This window comes from Spermophilus citellus, assembly GCF_964194105.1.
Source record: "Spermophilus citellus genome assembly, chromosome: 6".
Taxonomy (NCBI): Eukaryota; Metazoa; Chordata; class Mammalia; order Rodentia; family Sciuridae; genus Spermophilus; species Spermophilus citellus.
Window position 1 is genome coordinate 41,369,090 of NC_138187.1, and position 23,813 is coordinate 41,392,902.

The following is a 23,813-nucleotide window of genomic DNA, read 5'->3' on the forward strand; positions in this document are numbered from 1 at the left end:
TCCAACTACAACTAAAATATAAATATATATATTTAAAAAAACAACAACAACTGAATGAACGTCTCCAAGGGGTGAATTAGTGGGAGAAAGTAGATCACTAGGGTAGCCTTGTACTTACTTGTTTTCTCTCAGCAAGTTCTTTCTGTGCTGTCTGTCTCCCATGAGCTGACCAGCTTTTCTCCATACCTTTCTTCCATAGTATTTGTGCCTTGGAGTGAGCCCACCATAGACTGAATTCTCTGAAACTGTGAACTAAAATAAATGTTTTCACTTTTATGTTGTTATTTTTAGCTATTTAGGTCATAAAAATAAAAAGCTCACTAAAGGAGAACTTTATACTAAGTGGAATGTCCTTGTCCACTGTCCTCTCTATTTTCCTGATGTTGGATTTGGGAACTGCCTAGCAATGAGCCTTGGTACCCCCGGGGGCCATTTCACTTGTATTGTCTCTAGACCATTAGCTTCCTATTCAGCTCTTCCTAGAGGGCATAAGAGTACTCGAGTATTTAACCCACAACCTCTATTTCATGGAGATAGATATTTAGTAACCCACAAATTTGATACTGGTGTTAAGAGGGAAATATAAAATCCATCTCCTTGGATTTTCTCTGAGTTGTGAATGCAAGGAGATTATTCCAAAATTCAAGGAAAACCCACCACCACTGCTTGCAAATAAATGAACATTCTTTTTCCTTTTTCTCAAACCATGTCCTCATTGGCTTGGCATCAGGAATAAAGACTGGGTTTTCAGCAGGAAATCTGTCCAGCCAGATGGCACCTGAAAGTAGCCTCTACTCCAGCTTTCTTTGGCAGGCATGGCTCTCCAAGGAACTCCATTTTTATGCTGAGGATTCATTGTGTTGGCACACTTGTTGAGAGCCAACTGCAAGAGAGTTAGGAGATGGGTAAGTTTGCCTCAAGTTGAACCTGAAAAGCTGTAAGTAAAAAGAGGAACCTGAAAAACCATACCAGCAGCTGCTGAAGCTTCTTGAGCTTCAGACAAATCTTACCTTCCCTCCTTGAACAATTGAAACTGCTCCATCATTATTCACTTTGAGAAAAAGAAAACTAAACTCAGGAAAGTTGCAACAATTTGGGGCATTTGGTAAGTCCCCCAATGTGCAAGCCTAGAACCTTGATTTTACATATATGACTCCTCTTTGTGGAAACATATGGTCCCTCTTTCTTTGTACATCTGTGGCACCATTGGTGTAGGAGTCATGGTTAATTAGGACTGGAGAACCTAGAAGTATGTATTCCCTTATGATCTGTTTTAGGTTCTCATCTGGTTTTTGGCTCTGGGCTTGGGAATTCCCTCTGGTTGTCTGGTATTTTTTTTGTATCTGATACTGGCCCTTTTAAGATATGGCCAACACTGCATTGATCCTATAGGTAGTCTCTTGGGAAAAATCTTGGCTGGTTAATTTAAAGGTTCCCTTTTGTCAGAAATGGTTTGGGGGCTCCTCTTTGTCTCTCTCTGTGTTTCTTTGTTGTACAGTCTTGTGATTGGAGTTGGTCTGTCAGAGGTAAAGTAAGTTGAAGAAAGGGCTATATATAAGTCAGTTTCAGATAATGTTTTACTGTAATGATCTGGCTTTGAAATAACTTTCTAGATTATCATAAAATCTTACAGTTGGAGTTGATCTGTCAAATGTAAAGTAGGTGGAAAAAATTATATGTACAAATATGTCTGTTTTAAATGTTGTCATCTCTCAGTCCTGGTATTGGTGATCCTTTTTTGTCATTTTCAGCCATTACTGACCTTTTAAAACATGGGCCATACTGCTTTGATCTTACTAGTAGTCTCTTGAGCAGAGAGTTATCTTGACTTAATGAGCCACTTATAGGTATAAGCCTATCTTAGAGAAAGAAGGTTCATTGCAACACAATCTGGACTTTCATCCTCTACTGTCTTTTCTTGTCTTTTTATCCTGTTACTGGCCCTTTAAGATAAGAGCCATGCTTCATTGATCTTACTGGTTGTCTCCTAAGCAGAGAGATCTTGGCTGCATGGGCCACCTATAGGGATACGCCTGTCTAAGAGAAATAAGGTTTACTCTAACACCTTTTAATTTTTTTTTTCTAGAGTATTTCATAACCTCAACATTAAATTGGTCTCTCAGGGGTAAAGTATGTGAAAGAGATTCTGTATGTATAGTCATTTATGCAGTTGCATGATAAGGATTTTGAACTTTGAGGAACAAAGTTGAAAGCACCAAAAGGCACTATCTCTGGTATACAAGGATAGCAGAACATGTGAATAAAGGGTTTAAATAATTTAAATATTTTAAATGCAGTGTTGGCACTTTCAGCCTGGCCCTAGGCAGTTTCAGATCATGACACTGTGGTCAAGAACTCTAGCCCTAAACTTCAGGGAAAAAAATCCCAGAAAATATGCCTGGGCTGTAGAAAAATGGCCAAAGATAACCTAACTACTTCCCTAGATTCAATCCCCTTTTGCACATGGAAGGTGGAGGCTACTGGCCAAAAAAAAGATGTGGCAGTAGTTTCCAGTACCGTCGGTTCATTACCTATAAATAGAAATAATCTCCCCTTTTAAGATCTGACAGGAGACCTCATTTGGCCAGAAAATATTCATCATTGGGGCAAAGGCATTCTTGTTATAATAGCATCTAGTTAAACTAAATGCCTGTGAGACTGGCAGAATACATAACTGCACTCAGAAAAGAAAAAGGCAGAAACTAAGGCCCACATACATTCTGTAGGCAGCCTCTGCAAAGGGATCTTCAAGCAAGTCTAATGAAAAGGACCTCCTCCATTGCATATCAATACCAAGTATAAGAAAAAGGACTAAAAGGAGACTCTGGGTAAAATTGACAGTGGGGAACTCACTTAAAGTTGGTGGCTTTTGATAATAATAATGTAGAAAGGTCAGTGTCAAAAATATTCTGTGCTCTAACCTCTTAAATGCAACTTGGGTCAAAAAAAATTAAGGCACAGTTGTTTGGTTTGGTTTGGTTTGGTTTGGTTTTTGTATATGCTGCTTTGTCCAACCCTCTCCTGGAATGAAATTTGTTGTATAAATCAAATTCACAGATAACATTCATAAAGACTGTTTTAGAATATGAATATGAAAGGGTCCAAAGTATAAAAGATAAAATAAAGTTATAGGTATGGAAATATATTTAAGTATGGAAAATTAGAAGGTAAAAGAAATGTTTCTGGATGAGAAAGTATTTTGTCTGGTAAAGTAATATTTTTGGCCTAAAATCCCAGATAAAAGTGCACAAAACTAAGAATTTTAAGAAGTTATGAATGTTTAAGTAAGTTGTAGGTTTGCCAAAGGTAAATATCAAGAAGTTTCTGTTTGATTAAATTGGCTATAATTTGTACAGTCAGTTAAAGTTATTTGAACTTTAATGTACTGATATGAGGCAAAATTTGTAACATTGATCTACTCTTATCTATGTGCAATTTTCTTGTATGTGTTAGGGTTTATTACTTGGGGAAACAAAGTCTTAAATGAATTATAGTTTGTACATGTTTTAAGTTCTTAAATAATTTCTTTGTAACTGGTTAAAAATAAATGTCATTTAGATTATAACTGTTAAGGCGAGATTGCAATAAATCACTGAGTAGATCATAAAGCAAGAGATGGAAACTTTATTTACCAGCTGGTAGTCCAGAAACACCAGCTGGTGGGCCAAGGGACAAGCTGCAAGTCTATACCCTTCTACCCCCTCTTGGGGTTTGAGTACACCTTTTATAGTCCAAAACCATATTAAAGCATAAGTGGTTATTGCTATAATTCAAAACCATATACAAACTTCATAAGATTTAAAATAATAAGCACAAAAGGGAGTAGGCCAAAACATCCCTATTTGTGTACAAGCTAAAGAATGGTTACTAACATCTAGACAATCAATCTCTGAAAGGGTACATTGCCCAAGAAAAATGGGAACCAAGAGAGAACACTTTTACATTATATAAGAATTGCCATTTTGTGTTGCCAAACATGCTATGCTAAGCAACTCTTGATGGGCACAGAGGCAGGGCTTTCCATAGAAGAAGGATTTCTTACATAACATGGGGTCTCAGTACAAAATGGAGTCTGTTTGTCCCTTGCTCATATTGTCTGGCCCATACCCTAACAATATTGTCGACACCCGAAATATAAGTGACAAAGTGTATGTATGCATCTGTAAACTATTTGTCTAAGCCTTTTTGAAGTATTATGTAAATATTTATAAAATAAAACTTCATGTAGGATTGCTGTAAAGATAAGTGATGTTTTGTATACATTGTATCTGACATAGCCCATTCCATCATTTGAAGACCTGTTTTATATCTGGTTTGACTAAGTCAATTTCTGATGATTAACACTGTTTGCTAAATGTATAAGAGATTTAAGGCTATCATTTGATTTTTGTTAATTCATGCAGACTTGTGATTATTGTTACCATAACTCCGGATTCTAAATTGTGCTTTAAAAGTTAAACTTAGCTAAGTGTAAAGCTTAGAAAAGTATTTGCCAAGTTGTTTTCTTCCAAATTAAAATTATGTGTAGCACAGCTGGGGTTGTGGCTCAATGGTAGAATGCTGGCCTAACACATGCAAGGCACTGGGTTCCATCTTCCACATGACATAAATAAATAAAATAAAATAAATAATATAAAGGTACTGTATCCACCTACAACTAAAAAATAAAAAAAAAAATTAAAAAATGGGCAGCAAAAGCCTTGAATTTATATAAAAATAAGAAATTTGTTTGGCATTTATTTATGTCATTTGATGTTTTACAACTGGATAAAATAACCTATTGTCAATCAATTATATATACAATTTTTTGTTCCTCTTCACACTAGAATTGGGAGTAGTTTTGGAAGATAATAAAGACAGCCTAGTTTGTTCAAAGGTGACATTGAAAAACATGGAAACATTCTACAACTTTTTTCCACACAAAAAAAGTTAAAAGCTCTCTTAGCCTATCTTTGATTCATGTTTTAAATGTAATGTTGTATTGTGTTAGTTGTGAAGAACCCTTTGTTACCTGAGATAAGACTCTTTTCCCCACTTCACTTCATGTGAGAATGGCTCCAAAATAGGATACACCTCAGTTCATTTATAGTTGTATTTAATTTTTAGGTGGAATATATATATATATATATATATATATATATATATATATATATATATATATATATTATAACAATGTATATAAGTACTTTATTTTATTTTTTAAAATACATGACAGTGAAATGCATTATAATTCTTATTACACATATAGAGTATAATTTTTTATATCTTTGTTTATAGAGTATGTTCCCATCAATTCATGCCTTTATACATGTACTTTTTTGCATTATGATTCTTATTACATATATATACCACAATTTTTCATACCTCTGTTTATATATAAAGTATGTTGACACTCAATTGAGTCTTCATACATGTACTTTGGATAATGATGTCCATCACATTCCTCTGCTCTTGCTAATCACCTGCCCCCTCCTTTTCCCTCCCACCCTTCTTCCCTATCTAGAATTCAAAGCTAATGATCATTTATTGGTCTCAGGTTTGGGTTACTCTGATGTTTCTTCAAAATTTATGTTTGTTTGTTACAAAGAATGCTATAGTGGTAATGCTGTATGTTTCGTATTTCATCTCATTGGGGCACACGATTTTTTTCATTATTGATGATGTTTCCATTTGTCACTTGGTAAATGTGATATTTGCTATTTTTTACTATAAAATTAATTAACAAGTAATTTGTGTTCAATGATTGATAAATAACTAAATAAATAAATAACAGGTAAAAAAATAAAGTTGTATTTAAAAGATTGATTCTGTTGTTAAGATGACTGTGATCTCAGAAAGGAAATATAATGTATAACTAAGTAAATGTTCAAGATTATAAAAATCATTTTTATTGGATAATAGCTATTTCCCAAAGTTAATATGTTTTTGCTCTCTTGATTTTATTTTGTATTTTCCTTATAAACTTTATAATTCTTGCCTGTTAGTGTCGTGCAGATGTATTGCTTCAAAGCAAGTAAACAAACATCAAATTTTGCTTTAAAAGTTAAACTTAGTTAAGTGTAAAGCTTAGGAGAATACTTTGCCAAGTACTTTGGTTCAGATAATAATCCATAAGCTACAGGGCATATAGTATATAATCTTTACTTCCAATAGGAATACTGATCCCAATTAAATCAAATTATAGATATTCAAGTTATAAAATATTACTTCTTCTTTAAGACTAGCAAATCTTGCTTGTTGGTTGTTTAAAAAAAAAAAAAACTTGGAGACCAAAGTGAAGGAAGTAAAAGGGTTAAGGTAAAAAAGATTTTTGTCCTTACACTCTAAGGTCAGCTAGGACCTGGAGAAGAATGGGATGCCTCTCTGGGTCCTGTAACTCTGGTGAGAAGACCCTAGAGAACAAGAACCCCACCAATGAACATTCTATAAAGTGCAGGGTCATTGGAGATGGAAATGTCCCTGATGCTTCCAAGAGAAGCCATGTATGGTCAGACCCCAGACCTCACCCATCATGGCAGGTCGCACCATTGGTAGAGGGTATCTAAAGAAGGCCAGAGTCTTTGCCCATGTCTCCAAGAGTGATCTCTTAGGAATATCAACTGATACTTCAGGGTAGATAGGAATAAGGTCAATTTTGACAAACTTGGTCTTAAACACCATAAAGGAGAGTATAAACTAATTACAGTCCTACATGGACATTAAAAAGAGAAAACTAATGATAGATTTTTAAAATATAAATTAAGACCCTATCAAAAGTAAGTAAAGACCCTACCTGACTTGTGTCGACCCTACCAAAATTAAGTAGAGCTGGAGGCAATAAATGAAGAGTTCCTTTGTAGGAATGATCACAAATTACTCTAGAATCCCAAGTTTGTCCTGAGTCAATTTGAGCCTGATCTCATAGACCAATACATCTTTCTAATATCCTATATTGAGAAACTCTTTTTCTCTTTTTCATTTTTAAGATTGAGTTACTGTCCTCATGGTTTCCTGAGACTGGATGAAACACTAATTGTTTTTGTGCTAATTGTTTGCAAAAACTTTATGCTTTTCTGTATTGGTTTTGATTAAGCATGATTCCTGTTCTATGTTTGCCTTGTACAGTCACCTGCTGACAGCCACTGTGCCTCCTTGGACTGCTCTGATGCTGAATGCTCTCAACTTTCCATGCATCACCTGATAGAGAACAAGGATTTTGGATTACTTTCCCAACATCACTTACCTTCAGTAGGAAGAAATTTGAAGATGTCATTGCTCATTTTTCCATAGAAATTGAATGTACACATTGAGAGTGGGAATTGTAACAGTGGTCCACTTTGTGCTTTGACTATCACCCTTGCTTCTCGGCCACAGCGACTTATTTTTAAAATGGACATGTTTCTTTCTCATCCTCTCTCCCTGCTCCTCCCTAATCTCTTCCCCATCCTAATCTCAGGTGAATAGTATTACCTTTCTTTCCCAGGATAGGCAGTGTTATCTCTCCTTGAGTATACACCCACCATAAAAACAAAGTAATGCAGACAATGGGGATGGTACCAGAAGATCTCAGAAATGACTATCTCCCAAATTAACAAATAAATTACAACTCCAACTTAGAATGTATGGAATGTAGTCTTTGAGTCCCCTCTTTAAATGCTGCCTATTTCTGCTGAGGGCAGAATCACACATAGCTTTTGGAACCAGAGTCCCCTGTATTTCTCCTTTGCTTTTAAAGCAATACATTTTCTTTTTCCTTTTTCTAAAGAAAGAAAGAAAAAAAGAAAGAAAGAGAAAGAGAAAGAAAGAAAGAAAGAAAGAAAGAAAGAAAGAAAGAAAGAAAGAAAGAAAGAAAGAAAAAATGAATGAACAAACTATGGATAAAATTTGGAAGCAGAGCTCAATGACTTTTAGTTAAATTAATTTTGAAATTACAAAATAAGGTCTGTGAAGACCATGTATTTTGTATATTCAGAGACATATTTTAAAGATGTGGGTTTGAATTTTACACCAGTACTCCTGAGAAAGAAGCCTAGAGAATAAGAAGAAAGAAGATGTATTTGGTTTTCAGGTGTGTGGCCCAAGTCTGGGGATCCACTGGATTTTCCTTCTAAAGTACTTTATACTTATAACTTTCAGACATTACCTCTCTATCTTTCACATATGTGTTTATATATTTTAACAATTTCCTTTACTTCTCACAATAGTCAATTTTAACTCTTTAAATATATACGCACATACATATCCCCTACATTGGAAAACGTCCTACGATTATTACACTTTTGTCAAATTCATGCCATGAATTCATGACCTACCTGATTGAATAAGATATTGTTTTGACAAACATTAGAAATTCTTGATATCATAGATTTACACTGGGGACACTTTTGGGACATTAGATATGTTATGCTCGAATTCGGGACCCCTAAAAGACCACCAGAGACCAAGATCGATGTAAACAGCAAAGAGGTGTTTATTGTGAGCTAGCTCAGTCCTCCGTGTGCACACAGCAACAGGTGACACTGAGAGGCCCCGAGCCCAGGGTTTGCAGCAGTTTTATACATTCTTTGGAGAAGGCAAGGACCCCCACATACATCATAGCATCTCTTAGCAAATCATCACACACCATGGGAAAATCAAATAACGAGTCTAAAACATGATTAGCATATTCACTGGTGGGAACAAGTTGGGAAGGAGTGATTGGTTACTACAAGAGGGGGATTCATTTGAACTGATTGGTTTAAGCCAAGAGGGGTGTTAGTGCTGAACTACATGGTTTCCCAACATGTTATCAACCACCATAAACTACTGGGAGGGTCATCTGACATCCCAGGTATTTCCCTGTCTCATATTGATTGGTGGCTGCTAGGGGGTTGCTATGGGTCCCCACCTAGCCTGACTGAGTCAGGGACACCTGGACACCTGGTGCAGCAGATCTCTCCTGTTATTTGTGGATAAACAACTTAGCAGGGTGGAAATGTGCCTAGGAGTGCTCTGTGGGTCTTTCCAAGGACAAAGGTCATGTCCCTTCCTTGGACAGGCTTTGCTCTGAGGTAGAGGCTGGTTTTTCATTTCCCTCTTTGTCTGGAAACTTGAGAACCAATCATAGTTCCCTCAGTTGGGGGCCTATTTGGTCAGGCTCTACATCTTGGTAAATAGTAATCCTCAGGGGACAGTCTTTAACTTCCCAGACTCACTCAAAATTGGCTTCTTAGATCCAACCTGACTCGATTTACCTATCTACACTATTTCTGGCTTCATTCCCCCCTAATTTTAGGAACTTTTTATTGCTGTAAGGAGAAGGGGCAACGGCTCATTCTGGCTGCCTCAGAGCTGAAAAGGGGTGTCGAACATGAGGGGGTCAACGACATGGGAGACGATGTGGGGGATGACGTGGGGGATGTGAGTTCCCTTTTAGAAGTCAGTTCTATTTGAAGTCTGGGTGGGGAAAAACAGGTTGTCATCCGGGGATGGGTGCTTCTATGAGAGAAACAAAAACCATGAGTACTGAATACATGTTGCAGCAGCTGGAACATGTCACTGTACAGAAGTTCCCTCACTAGGCTTTAACATCCCCAGTTATCAGGACTGTAAACATAACATTTAACTCTTATGGTTACAGATGTCCTTCCCCTTAAGATACAGTTTAATAATTTAATGTCATCTGATCTTGCAAAATCTTTTTACTAGTATGACCTCTGTGTCTAATAGAGAAACCTTTAATTCTGTTACTTAGGGCTGGATAATCATACTAGCAAACACCAAGCCTACCTGTGTAGGTTAGAAATAGCTGTATGATTTAAACTAAAAACTACTCTGGTAGTTCCTTTTGATAGTTATCAGGCATTCCTGCCTAAGAATCTCTTTTGTAGCCTCCAGTTTACTTATTCTTGGAAGTTACATTTAAGTATTATTATTATTATTTAAAATGCCCAGGAATAGCTGTGTTTTTGTTTTAACTGTCTTTGCTAAGTGTTTAAGGTGAAGTAGTCAAACTGAGTTTTGTTTCTATCTATTGTTAACAGTCAGCTGAGTTTCCATGGGAGTCCTGTGGGAACTTTACAACAGCTTCTCAGTTCTGCTAGGGCCATTTGCGCTAGGATGGGTCCAGGTCTTGCTTGACCATGTGGCTTCCCTTGGAAGCATCAGGGATGTCTCCCTTCTCTGATGACCCTCCTCTTCATAGCAAATGCACTGATTGAGTTTCTGTTCTCCAGTGGTCTCATTAATCTCCCTGATTGGGAGATTATGTGGCCCAGAGTTGTAAAGCTCGTTAGAGATGTCCCCTGTTCCCTGGATTCAGACTGACTCAGAGGGCAAGAGCCAAACATTAGTTTTCTTAGCCCTTTTAATTTAATTTTAATTTTAAAACTTAATCTTAAACATCCAGCAAATAAATTTCAACAGCCTTATATTAAGATTACTGAGCTTCAATGCCTATCTCTCTATCCTGTAGGTGATAACTCATTATCTTAAATCAACCCAGGTTGTGTGTTCTTAAATCAGTACTTCTGCAAAACATTAACAAGCAATCTTTAGACCATTTATAAGAAAACTACAAAATAAAATTAACAAGAGTAAAAACATATTTAGTTCATGTAATAGCTACCTTGAATTTTGGCAGAGTTATACATTATAATCCCCTGTTTGAGATCCTAGTAATCTTGACAAAAACCAACTTTTGGACACAACTTTAAGTGTACTGAAATCTGACCTACTTCTTTCATAGTCATTTTTACATGTTGTGAGATGGGACACAGAGCCTTATCTCAAGTAAGGCGGGGCTCTTCATAAATCTTAAGTACTGTAGTTCTGAAGCTGATCTTTGCTTTTTAAACATCATTTTATAAAGCCTACATAAATTGTTGCTTAAGTTTCACATGAATATTAGCTAACACAATATAATATCACATCTAAAACATGAGTTAAAGAAAGGCTGAAAGCTTTTAACCTTTTGTAGAAAAGTAGCAAAGTACTTTTGTGTTTTACAATATCAACCTTCACACAGATTAGGCTCTGATTAACTTAAAAATACATTTAAATTGTATCTCAGTGTAAAAAGTAACATAGAACTTTACATATCTTATTGATAACAAGTCCAGTTATAGAACACAAATGATATAAATAAATCTCCAACATGTTTTTCTTTTAAGCCTAAAATTACCATACAACTTTAGAACACCAGCTTGATATAATGTTCTTTTAAAGCTTCTACCTTATAGACTTGTATACTTGGAAGATATGAACACATTAATAGTACCTCAATTACACTGAAATTTTTATATTAACCAAATTTAGTTCTTAAAGAAATAACATATTACAATATTGCAAAATAACAGTTGTTGTTTAACCATAGTTGTATAATTTTTAATTTCTTTAAGATTACTTGCTCAAAAAACTTACATACATAATCAACTTACACAGACCTTCTTTATCGCTTACTTAAACCCTCTTATTTACTTAATCACACAGACTCTCTTATCCAGAAACACATTTTCCCTCTTTTAAATCCATACCTAGAACCTTTTAATTTCTCTTTTCCATTTGTTAACCTCCTTTTCTGTTCACATTTTGAAAAAAATCTTTGTAAATTTCTGAATTTAGGCAGATTATTTCATAGACATCAGCATTTTATTAGTTTTTTATCACCTAGGAAACTTATAAGCTTAATTTTAAGACATCTTTACTTTCATCTGTTTACCCAATTTAAATTGAACCATTTAAATCACATGAATCAAAGATATTTGGATCCATTTTTTTTTTTAATTTATGAGGCTCCTCATATATCTGCCAATTGTCATATCATTGCATGATATATGGACATACACACAGAGAGACATAAAACACATAACACAAGTGGGCACACATAACACAATAGTAAAGGCCTTGTAGCTTTTCTCAGGTGAAATCTCCATTGCAATGTTTTAAAAAACTCCACAGTTGATCAAAAATAGAACTGATCAGAAAAACATTAACCTAGGTCTGTAGGATCAAAATCATGAGCTCAAAAAAAAAAAAAAACAGAATCTAAGAAAAAGCAAGAGTCCTAGAAAAAACGACTGGCCAGTAATTAGTAAATACCATACAATTTACTTTTTTTTTGGTTTAGTCTAGTTTGAGTTCAGGTAGAAAGACACTTTTACTCTTTTTTTTCCCTTGGGCCTCAGATCAGTCTCCTACTGAGCTTGCAGGCTTCTTCTATTTGCCTTTCAATTTAAGTCCCGGCTGAGGTCTGGAAGGAGCAGGAAAAAAAAAACTGAAATTCTGAGCAGAAGCCTCATGCTTAAGGTATTTTAACCTTAAGTCATAATTTTCAGGTTTGGATGTTGAAAATTATGATACAAGTTTAAAATAGAATTCACAAAATTTCATACCTTTATATCTTCCTACACTAGAAAAACTTGCTCACACAAAACTGAAAATAGGATCTTACTTGATAATATAAAAGCTACCATCAGAAGAAATTCCTTCAGGATCATTAAGCTACTTTCTTTGTTCTGAAGTTCCTAATGTAGTATTAAGTTACAGTAAATCACCTGAGAAAAATTCCAAAAGAGAACCCACATACCACCATGTATATCCAAAATTAAGCTTTAAAAATTTCCAAGACTGTTGCTATTCAATGTCATTTCAATAAGCCAGACCAATGTCCCAATCCAACACTTTCCTTTCCTAAATCCTACACAATGAGGGGAACAGATACCGTATCATAATTTACTATCCTTGCCCAAATTAATGCTCTGGTACACCTAGTGAAATCTTCCCAGGCTACCCAGTTAAAAAATTAATGAAAAAATAAAACTAAATGATTGGGAGTTACTTGCCAATTTGGAAATAGAGTTATTTAATTTTCCATCTTAAGTATTTAAGTTCTCTGGCATGAATTATCTGAAATCATAAATTAAACATTAACCTAAACCCAACTTTTAACTGCAAGATTGTGCAATGCTTCAAAAACCCATTCAGACATCAGATTGTTACAATAAAAAATTCATCTTTTAGACACACATTCAGCCAAGATCATCCCCAAGAAACAATCTATAATAACCTTTAAAACAGACCAGATAAGAGAAAAATCTCTTTAAGTTTTTAACTCCCATTATGACTCCTACATCACTGGCATCATAGATTTCCCCATGAGTGGACCAGATGTTCTCACATAGGGGCACCCAGAAGTGTAAAATCAAGGATCTCGGTGTGGCAACATTACTGCATTCAGTGTCCCCTATGGAGCAATCCTTACAGTGCAGGGAAGAAATGAGGGAGTTTTCCCGAAGCAAAAGGGGCTTCAGCAGCTGCTGGGAGTCCCTCAGTCTCTCCTTTTACTTACAGGATTAGCTCCTTTGGTTGGTCTGATCCCAGGCACACTGGCATATTTCCTAACTTTCCAGTAGTCAGCTCTCAAAAAGTTAATCCTCTGCTTACAGTTGTGCTAGGCTTCCCCAGGAAAGAGAGTGGGGGCTCCTCTAAAGTCCCCTCTGGGGTGCCAAAATGTGTGACTGAAAAGTTCGGTTCCTGTCCTCGAAGCCAATTAATGCCAATTTAATAATGAGGACAGGGTTTTGAGAAAAAGAAAAAGCGAGGTATCAAAGTTCTTAGATCCCCAGCAGGCATTTCCCTCTGTAGTGGGTGCACTCAAGCCAACTACAGGAAGAAAAAAAAAAAACATTGCTGCCCTAATCCCATTTAACAAAGGGAAGTAAAGTTTATCAAAGTTTTTTTAAAACACAGCTAAGAGGGGTGTGAAAGTTGGGAACAGGAAAGCTGGCAGTTCTATTGACTTTTGGTCCCTTACAGGAGAAGCATACTAGGGACATTCTTAGGCTAAAATTTAGCTAAAGTTACCTCCACACATCTAAGGCAGATTGGAACTTGGGACTCTGCATCTGTCCAAAATAAAACAATGTCATCACACTTAACAGAGACACAGACAAAAAGACACACAAAGACACACAAAGACACAGATTCCCTTTTCAGATTGTCAAAAAAAAAAGTGGGTGCTGGTCTCAAGCCAACTGGGGCCTTCTTTAAGGTCAGTTTTCCTCAGAGAAGAGGATCTAGCTCAGCAAGAAGAACATTTGTATTTAACCCTGTATATAAGGTCAAATCAATGGGTGGATTTTACACATCTATAGATTATTCATGGATGGAAATAATGTAATGACAATCAATGTAAAATTTCACTTAAATTTTCTGCTCTCTTTTCTTGAGAGAAGAGAGTTTTTACTGGAAAGCAAACCTCTAAATAAGCAATGCACAATTAAAATAGTATTTGAGGCACAAGAGTAATTTAGATTTTTCTAGTATTCATGTTAAAAATTAAAAGAGGTGAAATTGATTGCAATGATAATAAGCCAATATATTCAAAATATTATCATTTTGTGATATATTACTATTGAAATACATATATTTATGTATTTCAATAGTAATATATCTTACTAATGAAATACATATATTTATATTTTTATATTTATATAGAATTATATATTATATATATATATATATATATATATATATATATATATATATATATATATATATATATCTACATCCCCAAACTCACTGTATTTAAAGCCTCCAGTATATCTTAGTTCACAACAGCCACATTCCAGATTTGAGAGCTATGGTTCCTCTTACCGCAGGCAGGTACAGTCCTCATTTCTTCATTTTTATGCTAGAGGTAAGGGATAAAGTTTCTTATAAATATTTCTCCTTAGGCCCAAAGACTAGAAGAGACACAGCCATGAGTGAGAGCAGGAACCTTCAACCAAGAAGTATCCAAAAGTAGATCAGTCTTCCCAATTGATGTTGGTAACAGTTCCACTTCCATTGCACATGTAATTCAGGAGAAAAAAGAAGATGGGATTTCAGATGGGGGATATATAAATTCAGATCTGTCCAGAATCCCTGACTCAATTGTTTAAATACATGAAATGCAAACATCTTATTTGGCAATTTGTCCTTAGAGCTAATAGTCAGGTTATAATATCTATTTCCTCCCATTGTCAAAGTCTCACACCTAATAAGCAGCTGGACACAGGATGAACTTGATCTCATCCCAAAGCCAAAACACCCCCACCAGAATAAAAGACAAATGCAACATTTCTTATTCTCTTCTGACTTGAAATGGATAATTATTGAAAAACCAGGAATTCTGATATACATATATAGAATATAGTACTATATATTATATATTTTAACAGAAACAGAATCTTTTCATATATCTGAATTACCTTTAGATTCTTATTCCAGGATACAGAAAATCTTAATTCAGTTTACATCAAGGGCAAACACCAGCTAGAATTCATCTCAAACCCCCTTTAAAAATTAAAGGATAGACTAATATTTAAAATGTGGTCAGTTTAAAAAAACAAATAAATGGGCCAATAAATAAACGTGCCAAGCACCTGAACAGACACTTCTCAGAAGTGGATATAAAATCAATCAACAAATATATAAAAAATACTCATCATCTCTAGCAATCAGAGAAATGCAAATCAAAACTACTCTAATATATCATCTCACTTCAGTCAGGATGGCAACTATTATGAAGACAAACAACATAATATAATGGTGAGGGTATGAGGAAAAGGGTACACTCATATATTGCTGGTGGTACTGCAAATTGGTGCATCCAATTTGGAAAGCGGTATGAAGATTTCTTGGAAATCTGGGAATGGAACCACCATTTGACCCAGCTATTCCTCTTCTCGGACTATACCCAAAGGACTTAAAAACAGTATATTACAAGGACACAGCCACATCAATTTATAGCAGCACAATTCACAATAGCTAAACTGTGGAGCCAACCTAAATGTCCTTCAGTGGATGAATGGATAAAAAAATGTGGCATTTATACACAATGGAATATTACTCATCATTAAAAAAAGAACAAAATCATGGCATTTGCAGGTAAATGGATGGCATTGGAGAAGATAATGCTAATTGAAGTCAGCCAATCCCCCAAAAACAAATGCCGAATGTTTTCTCTGATACAAGAGGAATGACTCATAGTGGGGTAGGGAGGGAGAGCATGGGAGGATCAGATTAATTCTAGATAGGAAAGAGGGGTAAGAGGAAGAGGGGGGAAGGAGATTAGCAAGGATTGTTGAATGTGATGGTCATCATTACACAAAGTACCTGTATGAAGATTTGAATTGAGTGTCAACACACCTTATATACAAACAGAGATATGAAAAATTGTGGTATAAAGGTGTGTATTAAGAATTGTAATACAGCTGCTCCAAGATGAACCTGAATATCTCCTTCCCAGGCACTGGCTGTCAGAAACTCATTGAAGTGGATGATGAATACAAACTTCATACTTTTTATGAGAAGCATATGGCCACAGAAGTTGCTGTGGATGCTCTGGGTGAAGAATAAAAGGGTTATGTGGTCCGAATCAGTGGCGGGAACAAGAAACAACATTTCCCCATGAAGCAGGGTGTCTTGACCCATGGCCATGTTCGCTTACTACTGAGTAAGGGGCACTTCTGTTATAGACTCAGGCGAACTGGAGAGAGAAAGTGTAAATCTGTTTGAGGTTGCATTGTGGATGCCAATCTGAGCATTCTCAACTTGGTTATTGTAAAAAAAGGAAAGAAGGATAATCCTGGACTTACTGATACTACTGTACATCGTAGACTGGGACCCAAAAGAGCTAGTAGAATCCGCAAACTTTTCAATCTCTCTAAGGAAGATGATGTTCACCAATATGTTTTCAGAAAACCCTTAAACAAGGAAGGTAAAAAACCCAGGACCAAAGCACCAAAGATTCAACGTCTTTTTACTCAACACAAGCACTGGTGTACTGCTCTGAAGAAACAGCATACTAAGAAGAATAAGGAAGAGACTGAAGAATATGCCAAACTTTGGGCCAAGAGAATGAAAGAAACCAAAGAATAACACCAGGAAAGGATTGCCAAGAGACACAGGCTGTCTTCTATGAGAGCTTCTACTTCTAAGTCTGAGTCCAGTCAAAAATAAGAATTTTTATCAGTAACAAATAAGATCAGACCCTCAAAAAAAAAAAGAATTGTAATACAAGAAAAAGTACATATATAATGGCAGAAATTGACATGAACATACTTTATATACAGAAATATAAAAAATTGTGCTCTATATGTGTGATAAGGATTGTAATACATTCCACTGTTGTCATGTATTTAAAAATAATAAAATCAGTTAAAAAATAAAATAAAATGTGGTCAGTTTAATCAGAGTTTGTCAATTATAAGACATGTTGCTTTAGAAAGAGGTAAAAGATCACCTAGTCTTATGTTTTCAAAACACAAATGTACATGGGCTATAGAAGCATGCAGAAAAAAAAAAAAACTTTTATTAGGGGTTTAGAGTAAAAGAAGGTCAAAGAGGGACATATGCTTATCGACAATACCATGAATTATCACAGAATTGGAATCTGGATCTCAAACAAGAAAGATTCAAAATTTTGTATTTGGGCATGTGCATGACATGAATGCCCATAATGACAAGGTTATAAGGTTCTGGGTGTCAGATAATTGTTAAACAGTCTCTACAAGTAACTTCAAGGTGTTTTGTCAGCTATGTGGTCATAGTACCTAGTGGCGTCAATGGTCTCCATGAAGCTACTATACAACTGAGTAATCTAAAAACATCCCTTCAGTAGAAATGAGATAACACAGGATACTAGGTATGAAAAAGCTTCTCAGCAGCATGCACAGAAATGAGAATTGCTTGTGGACATACCTGTATAAAATTGCTTCTAAGCTACCTGAAGTCTTGGTTTATCCTGGTATACGGGATGGCAGTCAGGAGAAAATATTATTCCACCACATTGTGAGGACAGTACCATGAGGACAAAATATCCAAGGTGAATTCTTTGACTTAAGAGACACAAAAGATTTCAATTCTTTTTTCTGGTACTAGGAATTGAACTCAGGGGCACTCAAACACTGAGCCACATTCCCAGCTCTATTTTGTATTTTAGAGACAGGGTCCCACTGAGTTGCTTACTGCCTCACTTTTGCTGAGTCTGGCTTTGAATTTGTGATCCTCCTGTCTCAGCCTCCTGAGATGTAGCGGTTACAGTCATGCACCATAGTGCCCAGATTTCACTTTTTTATGTTAAGGAAAATCTTCAAAAACAACAATGTCAACTCCGCTTCATCATAGGAGAAAATGCTTGGAGGCGACAGGGTGAAAAAAAAGCACAACACAGGATCCAGAATATGAGTATGACCCACATTTCCAAGAGATTAGACATTTTTAAAATGCCAATACCAAGAAATTTTGGCTGCAAAAAGCAACTACAGTCAGAGATTCCTGGTGAAAATATTCTTATGTGATGTAATCTGATTGTAGTTGTTAAAATGATACTTGTGCATATTCTTTCATTCTGAATTTTTTTCCTGGGAGCCTGTCTTTAGAAGGTGACTAATTTATGTTACTAGTTAAATTGTGTTTCATCAACATATTTTGATGTTCTAAATACTCAGTGCCTCAGACTCTAGCTCTATTTGAATTTATGGTTCCTAAAGAGCTGAGCTGGGAATTATGTTCAATTGTTTCTCACTGGAAAGACCAACAATTCTACTAGATCACATGACTCATGCAATTTTTCTTATTATTTTAAGACTTGGTTAGTGACACTTACTTAAAATAGAGCAGTTTTTATATATACAAACTGCTCTATTTAAGTATATATCATATCATAACACAAAGAAAACATTCTTATATATCTTAGGGGTAATGTGGCTCCCACTTCATGACCCAGGGATGTCCTTATACAGTTTATAACAAGGATGAAAATACCACTCAGAAGTAAACTTAAGCCTTCTTTATAAATCATATTGATAGGTTGAGAACATCAGGTTTCTACATAATTTTTTAAAGCAGGTGAACAAGGGTTATGGAGGCATGGAACAGAGCATTTCTCTATTGGGGACATAGAGTAAGCAGAGAGAAATAAGAAGCATATAATCAGCTGCATCACCTTAAATCACCAACGAATTGGAATCTGGAATTCCGATGTGGCTGACATGTGTGACTATGGTAAAAATGTTATTACAATATTTTTAAATAAAATTAATGTGAATGACAGATAATAATTAAACAATTAATATCTATACTGTTGCCACAGTCTTGGCTGGGCACAGAATCATGAGCCACCACACAGCTTTGTAGATTCAAACAGCAATTCTTTATTCCCGAACTCACACCGGCCTCCACACACGCTCTGGCACAATCCCAGTTCTGCTGCCACCCAATTCATCTACTCCATGAGGGTTTCTTCCCAAAATACTCTCTGAATCTCCCGAGAACTCAAAGGGAGCTCAGGTAGCAGGAACGCCCTATTTCCAGCAGCAATAATCCTCAACATCAAACTTCCCTAAAACCCAAGGTCTTAAACTGGGAACGCCCTTAACCCAAGGAGCAGGATACTTCCTCAAACTGCAGGATACACCCTAATCCTGGATCCACCCTGGTCATTGAGCAGGGTCACCTTTCTCAAACACACATGCAAGGTTAACAGCGAAATTAACATGGGGTACGCTGGCAAGGAAATTTCGATGTGTCATTCCTACTTGGTAATGGCCCTCAGGTGTTTTATCAGATATAGAGCCACATCACATACTTCTATTAATAGTAACCATGAAATATATTATCCAATTTTGTCCTCTAAAATCATCCCCTTTGTAGATAAGAAAACACAGGTTCTTGATGTCAAATGGCTACTCAACATCATACTGAAAACTAAAAAAAAAATTATCTAAATTTTCATATAAACTCCTGAAGTCAAGTTTGCTTTTGATATAGGAAATGAAAATCTGACATAATATTATTTCCCATAATGATTAAGAAAATTCCTAGAGAAGACATCACAGAAACACACTGTAATTCAAGTAACACAACTGTTTTTCCATCCTTTTTGTTAAAGGAAGCATTCTACAATAGCTATGTCAACCCAGATTCCTCAGAAGGGAAAATACTTAGAGAATACAGTGTGTGAAAAGCACATCACGGACCTAGAACCTGAGTATAACTTAGGGAAGACAAAAATCTAAATGGCTGAAAAGAAAATTGATGTATCTATTTTAGAAAGTAAGTGTCATTATGTTCCTATCTCTGCAACTTATTACTCAGTGTAATAAAATTCCATCATAGATAAAATTAAACTGCACTGATGAATGAATAACATTATATTCTAGACGGATTTTAGACAGCTACTCAGCTACTTCTCTTACAGAACAACAACAAAAAATCAAATCAGCTTGGTGTGTTGAGCTTCATGCTATTTTCTATAATGTTTCAGTGTCTACTAAAAACTATGGAATATTTTATGGCCCAATTTCATGCTGAGACAAGAGGGCAATTGCAATTTGAACTGTGAGAAATGAGAACAAATGGACTTGCAATATAAAAATCTCCATGGGAAATTGAGGGATATATTAATGTTCATCGGAACTCTTTTCAAGGATCATAAGGTGACTTAAATCAACCATCAGATGTCCCTCATGTATTTGCTTAAGAGTCTATCTGCTTCTATGAAAGAGTGAATGTGGGCATACTACAGAAATGCAACAATGGAAAGAATCTAGAGAAATTTCTCTTGTCAGTTGTTGATGGTAGCACAAAACTGCAATCCTAATGCCTCAGGATCATGGGTCAGTAGAATTATATGCTTGAGGCCCACACCAGCAATTTAGAAAGAGCCTTAATAAATTTGTGAGTCCCTGACTCAAAATTAATTTTTATAAAATAAATAAAGGAACTTGAGATACAGCTAACAGATGTGTGTGTGTGTGTGTGTGTGTATATATATATATATATATATATATATATATATATATATATATATATATATATATATATCTGAGGTTTCAAACACTACAGCCAGAATATATTTATGCCCTATGAAAATTTTGGAAACTCTTCCTAGGATCAAGTAACAAATATATATGTTAGTTGATATATATATATATATATATATATATATATATATATATATATATCAACTAACATATATATTTGTATATATATATTTATATATATATTTGATTTGTTCATATATATACATATACATATTAAAGAGAGAATTTTGAAAACAGTTACTGGAAAGTGACATAAAAGGGAGTTTTCATAAAATTTTCAGAAGGTATCTCAAAAGAATTTTTCAGTAAAAAAGGCTATGAGATAATATATTCAGAAATCCACCATGAATACACAAACAGAGCATGGTAAACAACACAGCTTTGAAGGCATCTTTTCAAAGTACGTTGGAGAAAAGAGGAGGCTAAAGTAAAACCGGCATTTCCCAGAGAGTGTTTGGAGTTAGCTTTGGTCAAATGACTATCAGAACATAGAAAACATACACTTTAAAATAAATAAGTACAGTTAAATAAATTCCTTGATCTAATAGTCAAAGTAGGACAGGAGCTGTAGATTTCTGATAGAGTACTTACCTAGAATAGGAAGGCTGATTTCAATCCCCAGTACCACACACACAAAAATAAGTTACAAAACAATTAAAAGGAAGCCAATGGATACCTAAGTTGGTATAAGCAGAAAATAGTTGAAGAACATTGATGAACTTTTAAAAAAAGGAACTGAGAAAGTAATTGAATGGATTAAAGTGCAATTAAGCAGTGGAAAACATAACTTTGAATAGTGGCCTTCATAACCTTCATGTAGAGATAAACTGAGAAAAATACATTTGGAGTTCTTTATAGAATTGTAGTTAGGTCAATCAGACATTCTAAATTGTTTTGTTGGTTTGTTTTCTCTCCTCCTCCTCCTCCTCCTCCTCCTCCTCCTCCTCCTCCTCCTCCTCCTCCTCCTTCTTCTTCTTTTGTAGCAGTGATTAGACCCAGGAGCTTCCCACTGAGTTACATCTCGACCCTTTTTTTATATTTTATTTTGAGACAGGGTTTCACTAAGTTGCTTAGGATCTCACTAATTTGCAGAGGCAAGCTTCAAATGTGTGATCCTCCTTTGTCAGTCTCCCAAGTTAATGGAACCATAGGCATGAACACCCGTGCTCATTCAGTCATTCTGAGTTTTATCCAAGAACAAAAGATAACTTTAAAAATATTCTCTTCATCATATTAGTTTAGCAAATTCAGAAGAAAACTGAAGTGAACTGTGTTTTTGCACTAAGTAACTATTTCTACCACACAACACTAAAAGTGTTTACTTCTAATTTGGTAATGAAAAACTTTCCTTTATTTCATATGTCCCATGAAAATGAGGTTTCAGACACTACAGCCAGAATATATTTATGCCCTATGAAAATTTTGGAAACTTTCTTCCTAGGATCAGGTAACAAATATATATGGGTGGCCCATCAAACTTAAACATAAACCTCAATGTTTAAAAAAATTTTCTAAATATTTGATTGTGGAGCCATATATTTGTAATTTCAGTGACTTGGAATGCTGAGAGAAGAGGATTTAAAGTTTGAGGCCAGGCCTAGCAACTGAGTTAGACTCTGTGTCTCAGTCAATAAAAACATAAAGATGGCTGAGGATGTAGCTCAGTGGTTAAGTGTCCCAGGGTTCAATCCCCAGTACCAAATACAAACACACACACACATACACACACACACACACACACACACACACACACACATATCTCCACATACACACTGGGGAATGTAACTTAGTGATAGAAAATGTTTGTGTTCAAACTCCAGTGATGAAAAAAAATTAAACCTTACTGAATGTACAATAGAAACAAAGTGCTAATATTGGATTTATTATGCAGACTTTTATTCAGCTATAATTTCAATTTGCATAAATATTATACCCATAATCCTGAAAGATGTATAGGAGGCACTGATGCTCTAACATTATGAGTAGAAAGTTTTAATTAAATCAAGTTTTGGCATTTACAAATTGTGTGGGTATAATAGAAATTCACAGTAGAAATCCCTAGATACTCAGCTAAAATAGATTATAGAGCTTTTAATATAAATCAAAACCATACCTTCAAGGATCAAATCTTAGTATAAAGGACTCAGGTTTTAAAAATGTGATTCTTTGAAATACCAAGGTTTCCTGTTTGTAATTTTGTGAATAATAATGGCACATCATAAGCAGATTATGGCCATAATAATACTATATCTCCTTTATTATATCCTCTCATACATAACACCCAGTATAATAAACACTAGTAATCTTTTTGATGAAAAAATTACTACACATTTTTTGTCATAGATATTCTTAATATGCTTTGCTAACTGCCTATTTCAAAAATAACATCTCAGTTTGACTTTACTTTAAAAACATATAGTATACCTCTTAGAGGATACATATGGGGTAGTCTAAATAGCTTTGCTGTCACAAATAAAATGAGAGATATTAACTAACACATGTTTCACATCTCAACATACATAATTTGACTATTAAAAATGATTCAATAAATCCATCAGCCTCCTTATAGATCCAAAATATTAGTTTTAACTGAAAGACATGATGATCTCCTCAATTCCTTTTCAATTACCACTCCAAAGAACATAAACACTTGAATGCATCCCTGTCTTCTCCCAGAATTTGTCTCTAAGTTTAAGGTGACTTTGCACTATCATGCTTCACATCAAATAGAAAAAAAACTTTTCTATTCCTTCTTTTATTTAAAACTGTAGTATTTATGAAGTTCTTTATCAATACCACACCCACCTTCATAACTTTTTTATTTTGCCCCAACCCAAAAGACATAGAGCCCTGGTGCAGTTCACATACTCTCCCCTGACTCATTAACTATAGATTTTTGTGTAGTCCAGGTATCTATATATCTAAGGCCTCCTAGAGCCTAATTTCACAATCCAAAATTCATTTCAGATATTTAAGTTAACAGAG

General features: G+C 35.2%; 1 pseudogene across 1 annotated transcript; it reads left to right on the forward strand.

Moving 5' to 3' along the window:
- The first annotated feature begins 16,224 nt into the window (after positions 1-16,224).
- LOC308652081 (small ribosomal subunit protein eS6-like) lies at positions 16,225-16,962 on the forward strand (annotated as a pseudogene). The gene has a single exon. The product of its transcript is annotated as a small ribosomal subunit protein eS6-like (transcript).
- Positions 16,963-23,813: the final 6,851 nt, after the last annotated feature.